This window comes from Convolutriloba macropyga, chromosome 1 (assembly GCF_964194025.1).
Source record: "Convolutriloba macropyga chromosome 1, txConMacr16.3, whole genome shotgun sequence".
NCBI classification, from domain to species: Eukaryota; Metazoa; Xenacoelomorpha; order Acoela; family Convolutidae; genus Convolutriloba; species Convolutriloba macropyga.
In genome coordinates this window covers 12,900,575-12,909,741 of record NC_134468.1, presented here as the reverse complement: position 1 = coordinate 12,909,741, position 9,167 = coordinate 12,900,575, and positions in this window count along the sequence as shown.

Here is a 9,167-nt window from a genome sequence, read left to right as displayed (position 1 = left end):
TCCCGGTTTTTTTATATTTGTTATTCCGAGTCACAGCGTTTTCTCGGACTTCGATAGATAAACTCAATAACAGTTATATACACTTTGTAAACAATTTTAGTCGATTGTGAATTTTAAATGTTAATTCGTTTTTCTGCACCTCAATACATTTATACCTTCTGATAGTAGTCAAAAAGAAAGCACCTAAAGCGAGAAAGATCACCAACGAAGAGCAATAAGAATCAATCCAAAATGCTGCAAATTTGAATTATTATTTGAAGCAAAATTATTGAGATATATAGAAAAGCAGCCGCCATCCCTCTACCATGGTTCCCGTCGAGGATTCTGATGCAGAACACCGGCCCCGTGGAGGCCAAATTTGGAGCAACGCAACAGTGCGACTGATATAGCAGCCTAGAATATGCTCCACTTCTTTTTCTGTGTAACTTACATTTTTCGGTATCTGTTCAATCTTATGTGAATGAGTGGAAATTGAAATAAACTTTCTTCAAAGGTGTTGCCTTATTGATTAATTCTTGCCTGCTTGTTGTTTTTCAAAAAAATTAAAAGGTGTCTTTTGATCCAATTAGAGCTGATTTTTTGTAAATCAAAACAAATGAAAATCAAACTTTATTGAAAACAGATATTTCATGAGTGAACATTCGCATTAGAACTACACAGCTAATGGCTCCATTTGATGGTTTTTTTTCAGTAGTTTTTTTGAACGTACTCAACAAAAAATTACCGTAACTTTTGAAGTATTGGATCCTCATAAAATAATAAAAGTATCAGTCAGCAATAGGCATCTGGCTTTGTTTGAAAAATAAAATTGATTTTCTAGGTGGCATGTTGTAGGCTAATCTTTCATTTTAGCAAAACAACAAAATAAAAAAAATGCCATGTGGTTATTGAAATTGTAGAAAGACATATGAACACTATAATAGATCAACAAAGAGATCATGAATAAAACATTAAAGACGTAACGAAAAGCTTCACTGACGAACAACCTAATTCCGAAGAAATCTTGTTTTATTGCGTTCTTTAAAAATTGAATGAAATCGTTCTTGTTAATAATAGAAAAAATTTAGGCTGCAATTTACCTGATGATGCTAGATATAGCAAAAAAAAATTTAACAAAATTTTAAATTTGATTATTATTAAGCGACTAATTGACTAATAGTTAGTGTTTCAAAAAGTCATCATTTTAAGCAAGAGGCTAGAAGAAGATTTAGAGGTGCAAGAAGCGAATTTCTTTGAAAAAATAACAATTTCAAAATTAATAAATAATTTGGCAGGCAATTCTTTTTGACGGCAGGCAATTAATGACGTCACATATGACAATCGCAGGATCTCCTACCCCATTTTATTTTGTTACCAGGTTTAAGGTAGCACTATTTCGCGAATTACCGATTGAATGTCATTTGCAATTCTGATGGAATTAAGCAATTCACTACTCAGAAAAGGATATCTAAACGGCATGACGCCATCATAAGACACTAAAAAAACATAGATCAATTTCTAAATCCTTCAACAGTGACGATCTGTGTAAATATTTGACAGAAAATTTGTTCCGGTTGAGAGCGACGGTTACTAGCCACATAGTAAAAGCCCTCTTGAAAAACTCAAGAATCTCCCTTATACTGGAATTTTTTTCCTCAAGATAACTATGCAAATAATCTTCAGAAGGAAGCATAAGTCTTTCTTTGTCTTTTAGTAGTAGCGCTAACTCCATTAAGAAGTCAACCGACAACTGCGCACATTAGAAATTTTTTAGTGACAAAGGAAATTGAAGAGCTTACTGAACAGGGTAATAGGAAAACTAAAATTATGTAAGGACCAAATTAGAGGGAGACAGAGGCATCCTGCACCGGGAGCTAACATGTAAACTACGGAGTCTAATGTCCGTAGTTTGAGGAAGGTTCCCAAACTCGGCTCTGATGTCTGACATAATAGTTCTACCAATTCACGTTGGCTGCGCCACATGCTGAGATTTAATAATGAAGAGTGGATTTGGAAATATAAACTGATTTTGAAATGTGTCAAAAAAAACCAAAAAAAAGGTGAGAGGGCAACGGAACTGAACATTTATCGGAGAAAGGTTTAGGCAATGGTCTTGGTCCTGGTTTTTTTAAATTTGTTATTCCGATTCACAGCGTTTTCTCGGTCTTCGATAGATAAACTCAATATCGATTATATACACTTTGTAAACATTTTTAGTCGATTGTGAATTTTAAATGTTAATTCGTTTTTCTGCACCTCAATATATTCTGATAGTAGTCAAAAATCAAGCACCTAAAGCGAGAAAGATCACCAACGAAGAGCAATAAGAATCAATACAAAATGCTGCAAATTTGAATCATTATTCGAAAAAATTTTATTGAGACACATAGGAATGCAGCCGCCATCCCTCTACAATGGTTCCCATCTAGGATTCTGATGCAGAACACCGGCCCCGTGGAGGCAGAATTTGGAGCAACGCAACAGTGCGACTGATATAGCAGCCTAGAATATGCTCCACTTCTTTTTCTGTGTAACTTACTTTTTCCGGTAACTTTTCATTCAATCTTATGTGAATAATAGGAAATGGAAATAAACTTTTTTCAAAAGTGGTGCCTTAATGATTAATTCTTGCCTGCTTTTTCTTTTTCCAAAAATTAAAAGTTGTCTTTTGATCCAATTAGAGCTGATTTTTTGTAAATCAAAACAAACGAAAATAGCGCATTTGTTCCGGTTGAGAGCGACGGTTACTAGCCACATAGTAAAAGCCCACATGAAAAACTCAAGAATCTCCTTTTTATTGGAATATTTTTCCTCAAATGAAAATAATCTTCACTATAAAAATAATCTTCAGAAGGAAGCATAAGTCTGCGTTTGTCGTCTAGTAGTAGCGCTAACTCCATTAAGAAGTCGACAACTGCGCACATTGGAATTTTTTAGTGACCAAAGGAAGTTGAAGAGCTTACTGAACAGGGTAATAGGAAAACAAAAATTGTGTAAGGACCAAATTAGAGGGAGACAGAGGCATCCTGCACGGGGAGCTAACATGTAAACTACGGAGTCTAATGTCCGTAGTTTGAGGAAGGTTCCCAAACTCGGCTCTGATGTCTGACATAATAGTTCTACCACTTCACGTTGACTGCGCCACATGCTGAGATTTAATAATGAAGAGTGGATTTGGAAAAGTAATCTGATTTTGAATTGTGTCAAAAAAAACAAAAAAAAATCAGAGGGCAACTGAACTGCACATTTATCGGAGAGAGGTGTAGGCAATGGTTTGAGTCCCGGTTTTTTTTTTAAATATGTTATTCCGAGTCACAGCGTTTTCTCGGTCTTAGGAAGAACTAAAAAGCGATCACTTCAGAACAAATGTGAAGACGAGTAGGTCAGTATTCAGGAACTGCAACAGGGATAAAAAATTAGCTTCAGTAGTCTTCTTTTCTGCCAAAAATATATGCAACATATTTGAAAAGAATTCAAAAAAAAGCATCGCAGGCTTGAAAAAGTGTAGCACTGTTAAAACAGAAAACTAGGGGAACAAGGTGACGCAGACGACAATCTGGGCCAAGTAAACTACCAGAATTTGGCAACGAACTTCCGTCTTACGGGTATAGAAAACCGGAGGAAACAAAATTATTGAAAGTCATTTTCTATAACACATTAACAAATTTTGAGAAGTATGCAAGAAGATCTTTTTAGCGGTTGAAAACTGTTTTTTTACTATAGTGACACCCCTCCCGATCTTGGGAGTGCCGCCAAAATTTACAACTTAATCTAATTTGGCAATCGTCTTGTCAAAACTTAATAGCAATCGGTCCTTCCACGATAGTTATTTTGGCCAAGGTTTTGATTAAAAAGTTTGAAGACGAAGTGCTGAGAAGAAGACAAGCTCTAGAGGTACGAAAACTTCAAAACTAAATAACCTTGATTGTCATAAAAATCGTTTGGAATAGTAAGGCCGTGGGAAGCAAAAATGAGAGAAAGGGTATCGCATAAGACGTCAAGATATAAGTTAAGCGCAATACAAAAAACGGGTGATGTTGTATGGAAATGATTTCAATGTGAAATAACGCCAACTGATAATCAAAATAGGAAAAGATAACTCTTTGGAAAAAACAGCTGATCATATTAAGTCTGTAATTGGTAGCCCCAAAATTTTGCCCAAAATGGGAAATTCACTTTGCCTAAAATGGGAAATTTCAATCTTTGAAAATCACTTTGAAATAGAAATTATATGAAAAAAGTGGTATATCTTTTCTGAATTTGGCAGTGCTCGTTGACCCAAAAAAACCTCAAGAAAAATAAACCCAAAACGAACAGAAGCAGGAACCATTCTTAACTTCCGTAGCTGCGCACAGCGCAAGCAATGTGTTGAGTGTAGCATCGATATGCTTCTTAGATCTACACGCAATTGGAAAAAGTAAAAAACCCTAAAAATCAACAAAAATTTGAGATGACCAACGAAAACATGTTTGACAATAAATATAAAAAATGATTCGAAGTCATAAAAAACAACAATTTTTTGATGAACATCTATCTTACGGGATTAAACATCCCAGGAAAAAAATTATTAAAAACCCTTCTCTGAGAGGTATTAACAAAATAGCGAGAACTATTCCAAAAGATGGCTTCATCGGCAGAAAACTCTGTGAGATAAAGAAATCCACCAAACTGTAACCAAAAAAATTAAGAGGAACACCAGCTGCTAGAAGACTATCGTATAAGCAATACGTCCTAAAAACGATTAGTTCCACCTTCTGGAATTTTGCAAAAATTTTCTTCAAAATCTATCCCAAATTTATGTTTCCAGAAATAGATGACGCGATGTTCCATAGAATAGAAAACAAAGGAAACGTAAATTTGATGGAAAAAAAACAAATGTCATTGACAGTCCTTCTGACATTGATAGATCAACAAATAAATTACAATTTAAATTATCAGTCAAAGTTTATTTTAAAGGCAGTAGTTGTTACTTTCAAAATGAAGTATTGGCAATTGGTGCTTTAACTGAAGTTTTGTTTGTCAGGATGCCAAAATTGGGATTAAAAAATTTTGAAGATAAGTTGCTCAGAGAAAGACGAGCTCTGGAGAGAGAATAACTTCAAAATTTGCCTTGACTGTCATTAAAGTGGTTTTGTATGGCAAGACCATTGGAAGCGAAAATGGGACTAAATGCTAGTGAATAAGATGACAAATTCAGGTTAAAAGCCATTCAAAAAAATGTGTGGTGTTGTATGGAAAGGCTTTCAATCTGGAATTACGCCAAATGATAACCAAAATAGGAAATGATAACTGTCTTTAAGACACGTAGCTGACCTTATTATGACATCAAAAGACAGCCCCAAAAATTTTCTTAATCAGCAGTATTTTGCTTCAAGTTTTAAAGTTTAAATCGGAATAAAAAACATATAAAAAAGTGCAACAGCATTTCTGGCAGTCCTTGTTGATGCGAAAGAAAAGCCTCTAGTAAACTGTACAAAGAACAATTCCGAAACAGGAACCATTCTGAGCTTCCGTAGCTGCACACCCCTTCAGCATAAGTTTTTTCGATCTACACACATCTGGCGATACTTTGACGAAGCCCTGAAAATCAATATCCGCAATATTCTAAAGTTATTCTAAATAAAACAATCGGAAAAATTTGGAAAGAATCCAAAAAAACAACAAAAACAAAGTGGAATAAAACGCAAACATTAAAAATAACCAGAAGGACATAAACTTTTTTTTACTATAATACAGAGAACAATTAAGCGTTAGACTAAAAAGCTACAAAAAATATGGACATTTTTGGTGATCAACACAAAGAGGAAGGTCAGAACTTGTTTTTCGCCCCTAACCTCTTATTTTTTTCTGCACTTTGATTTGCACGTGTGAAGCAAATTTATATGTAGTGGATGTAATTCCATTTATATAGGGCAAACATTCAATTATATAGCCACGCGGATGGCAGAGATTCAAAAAAAAGAATTGGAAGAAAAATAAAATGCTCAACGGAAGCAATTGCTGAGCACGCGAGATTAGCACCAAAACAGGAGCCGACATAAAATTTTTGGTCAAACGTAGGCATGTTGCTTTATTTGAAACGTACGTTTCACCGAATTAAAACTTGACATAACACAACTGTTACCGAAATCGAAGACTATTAGAGAAAATTTTCGAAAAATGAATGGAAAGAACATGGTAGACTAATTTTAGTTTGTTTATACTCAATGTAGCAAAAGGGTATAAATCTGAAAATTATAGTTGAGTCGTTAGACTTAGTAATGCGGTGGGCAAACGATCGCTATCTTACCTCAGAAGCATACACAATTCATAAATTATCAAAAGAGCAAAAAATTGAGGTATCTGGAAAGTATATAGTCTTCCCTCTGTCTTTATTAAAAATTCAAACTCAAAAAATTATCCCCGAAAAGGGAAACGCAATGAATTACAATTTAATTACAATTTCCGACTAAAAGTTATCATTGTGTCCAATGTTAAGGCCACTTCATATGAAAATTTACTAAACAAAAGATTTACTTCAAACATTCTGATCTTTATCATTTTCTTCAATGGTTTTATGTACTTTCAGTTTTTTCGCCCTAAATCATTTTAAATACAGATTTTTAAAATAAAGATAGTTTTATCAGTATAAATTCTTTCCCAATTTTGCAACCCCCACATAATTACTTTTCATAGAAAGTTTCGTGTTCTCATCAATCTCAAAAAAAAACTCTAGCTCCAGTTTGTCATTGCGATCAAACTTATTGAAAAACAAACAAACTATATGAAGAAAAGATTTATTCTATGATTTCTCCTCTGTTCGTTGGTTTCTTCATTTTTGTAATGTCCATTCATATTTTCCTATTATTTTTTCTTTAGTAAGCTTTCTATTTGTGTATGATTTTCATTTTTTTTCTTCTTTAATCTTTGTTTCCGTTATATCTTAGCAGTGTATTACTTTTTTGAATGAAATTTTATTAATATTAATAACAATCCAAAAAAGACAACAAGAAAATGGATCCAAAATTTTGGACGTTCTTAAAAATCCTCACGAAGTCCCCTGGATAAAGTCCGCGGAAAAAAAGGAACGTATGTCCAATGTCAAAGCCTCATTTAATTCTTGCCAGATCGATATACGATAAAAAAAAAGACCGGACTAGTGAATCAGATACAATTTCATCTAAATGTTTAACAAAGCAAAGTGACTTCAGGAACGTTTACCTAAGACCATCAGAACACGTGAAGTGAATGAACACAAGGTTTTCAAAACAAAATTGGAAACCTGTAAAATATGAAGCACTTCAAAATACTTGTCTGTTGATTATGCAAAGTGTATCTAATCTACATCAGCTAAAATAATAGTCACATAAACAACTCAGACAGAGTTCTCATCTCACAAAAGCAATCAATCTGTCAAAAACGGATCACAATTATGTAAGACCAGACTTGAATGATCGTAATTTACCCTTCAACTGATCCATCTCCGAACAAATAAATTGGTCGGCAATCTGGCATTCAGCAATTAAGACAAAGTGGTATTCATGGTCCCTGAAATCTTTGACGCAACAGAATCACGCCGATCATTGCAAAACTTCAATCCAAAACTCATCCATAAAATTGCTTTTTGGGGATGAAAGTTTGCAGTTTGATAGCACTTGATAACTGCCCCCGTGTTAGATCTATTGTTGAGCGGAGTAATAAGCAGAAGCATTGCAAACGGTACAAAACTGGATAAAACAAGGTCTTAGCAAAAATGGGAGAATGTACAGATATATCTAGGACAGCATCCTAGATGATAATAAGGAAGAAATTTACATATTGACGCCAGTACCGCAGTAAACAGTCTTAAAAGATATTTTGGCTCCCCTAAAAACAAAATTTATTCCCATCAGTTTATGCAAAAGCTGCAAAAATTTATTTGACATCACCTGACTTTATCTTAGAAAAAATCATTACATCACATGAAGGCGCGACACAGGGGACCCGATTGCAATGTCAGTGTATGGTATCGCTAAATTTGAACTGATAGATGTTTATGTAGATCAGAATATCTAACAGAAGTACGCTTAATATGGTTTCGGTGTCTGCTACCATCGGTTTTTGAAAATTGTACTGAATGACTTAATCAGCATGGAGTTGCCTTCGAATACAATGTAGCGAAGTGTCATCTAATTGCACTACCAAAAAAGGCAGATAGGGATAAAAAATGTTTCTCTTTGGATATGATTTTTATCAAGATTGAAGTTCATTATGTTAAATTGTGGTCCCTAATATGTTGACATGAATAATGCTAACATTTTCTGAAAGAACATTTGGAAAATTATTCATTTTTGTCCCGTGTGTTTGCTCAGCCCAATATCACGTCTTTGCAGAATGTCTATAAGTCTTACTGAAGAGAAATTGAACATACACTACCATTCATTGCAAAAATCACCCAACATTGAACCCAGTTGTTCAACGGGACGACAATACAATCAATCTTGTTTGCTTATTTCAATGCTGAACCATGCTTCTTCCATCAGTAAGTAGAGAATTTATTTCTCACCTCCAGTGAGAGTAGATGCTTTGAAGACCTGACGACAAGGCAACGACATTATTATGATCTCATGAAATTTGTTACCACTAGTATGAGTCTAGCGCTCAGAACTGTTTTTTTTATACCAGAGCAGATGCTTGAGAAAATTATAAAAAAAGAAGCAGTCACATGCCGATCTGGTCCCTCGGCTCCAAAAGCAACTGACATGTGGACAGCGCGAACGAGATGATTTGCAACAGCAATCATTAAAATATGTCAGGACAAAAAGTTTTAATTTCCCATTATTGTTCGTGAAAGGTATCTCAGAAGATGTAATTTTTTTATCTTTAAAAATTGGTGAGAATCCATTATGGCGTTTTGAATCAAAAAAATAATATTGTACATACTATTACAACAAAACCAGGCTATACTATAAAAAAATTCTTGAGATTCAGATAATGCATAATGAAAGGTTACCAGACACCACAACGCAAATTTCATGAACACTATCCATGTTTCACCAACAGTAGAGTTGTATCAAAATCTGCTATTGTTCAAGTTTTACAAAAAATGATTTTTTTGCTAATGCATCAAACCAAATTCTTCTCTAATTAAGATTATATGATCCGGTGCTAGGACAATAGATCAAAAGACAACAGATTGAAAGCAAAAATTGGGTCAATAGATCGGAAAT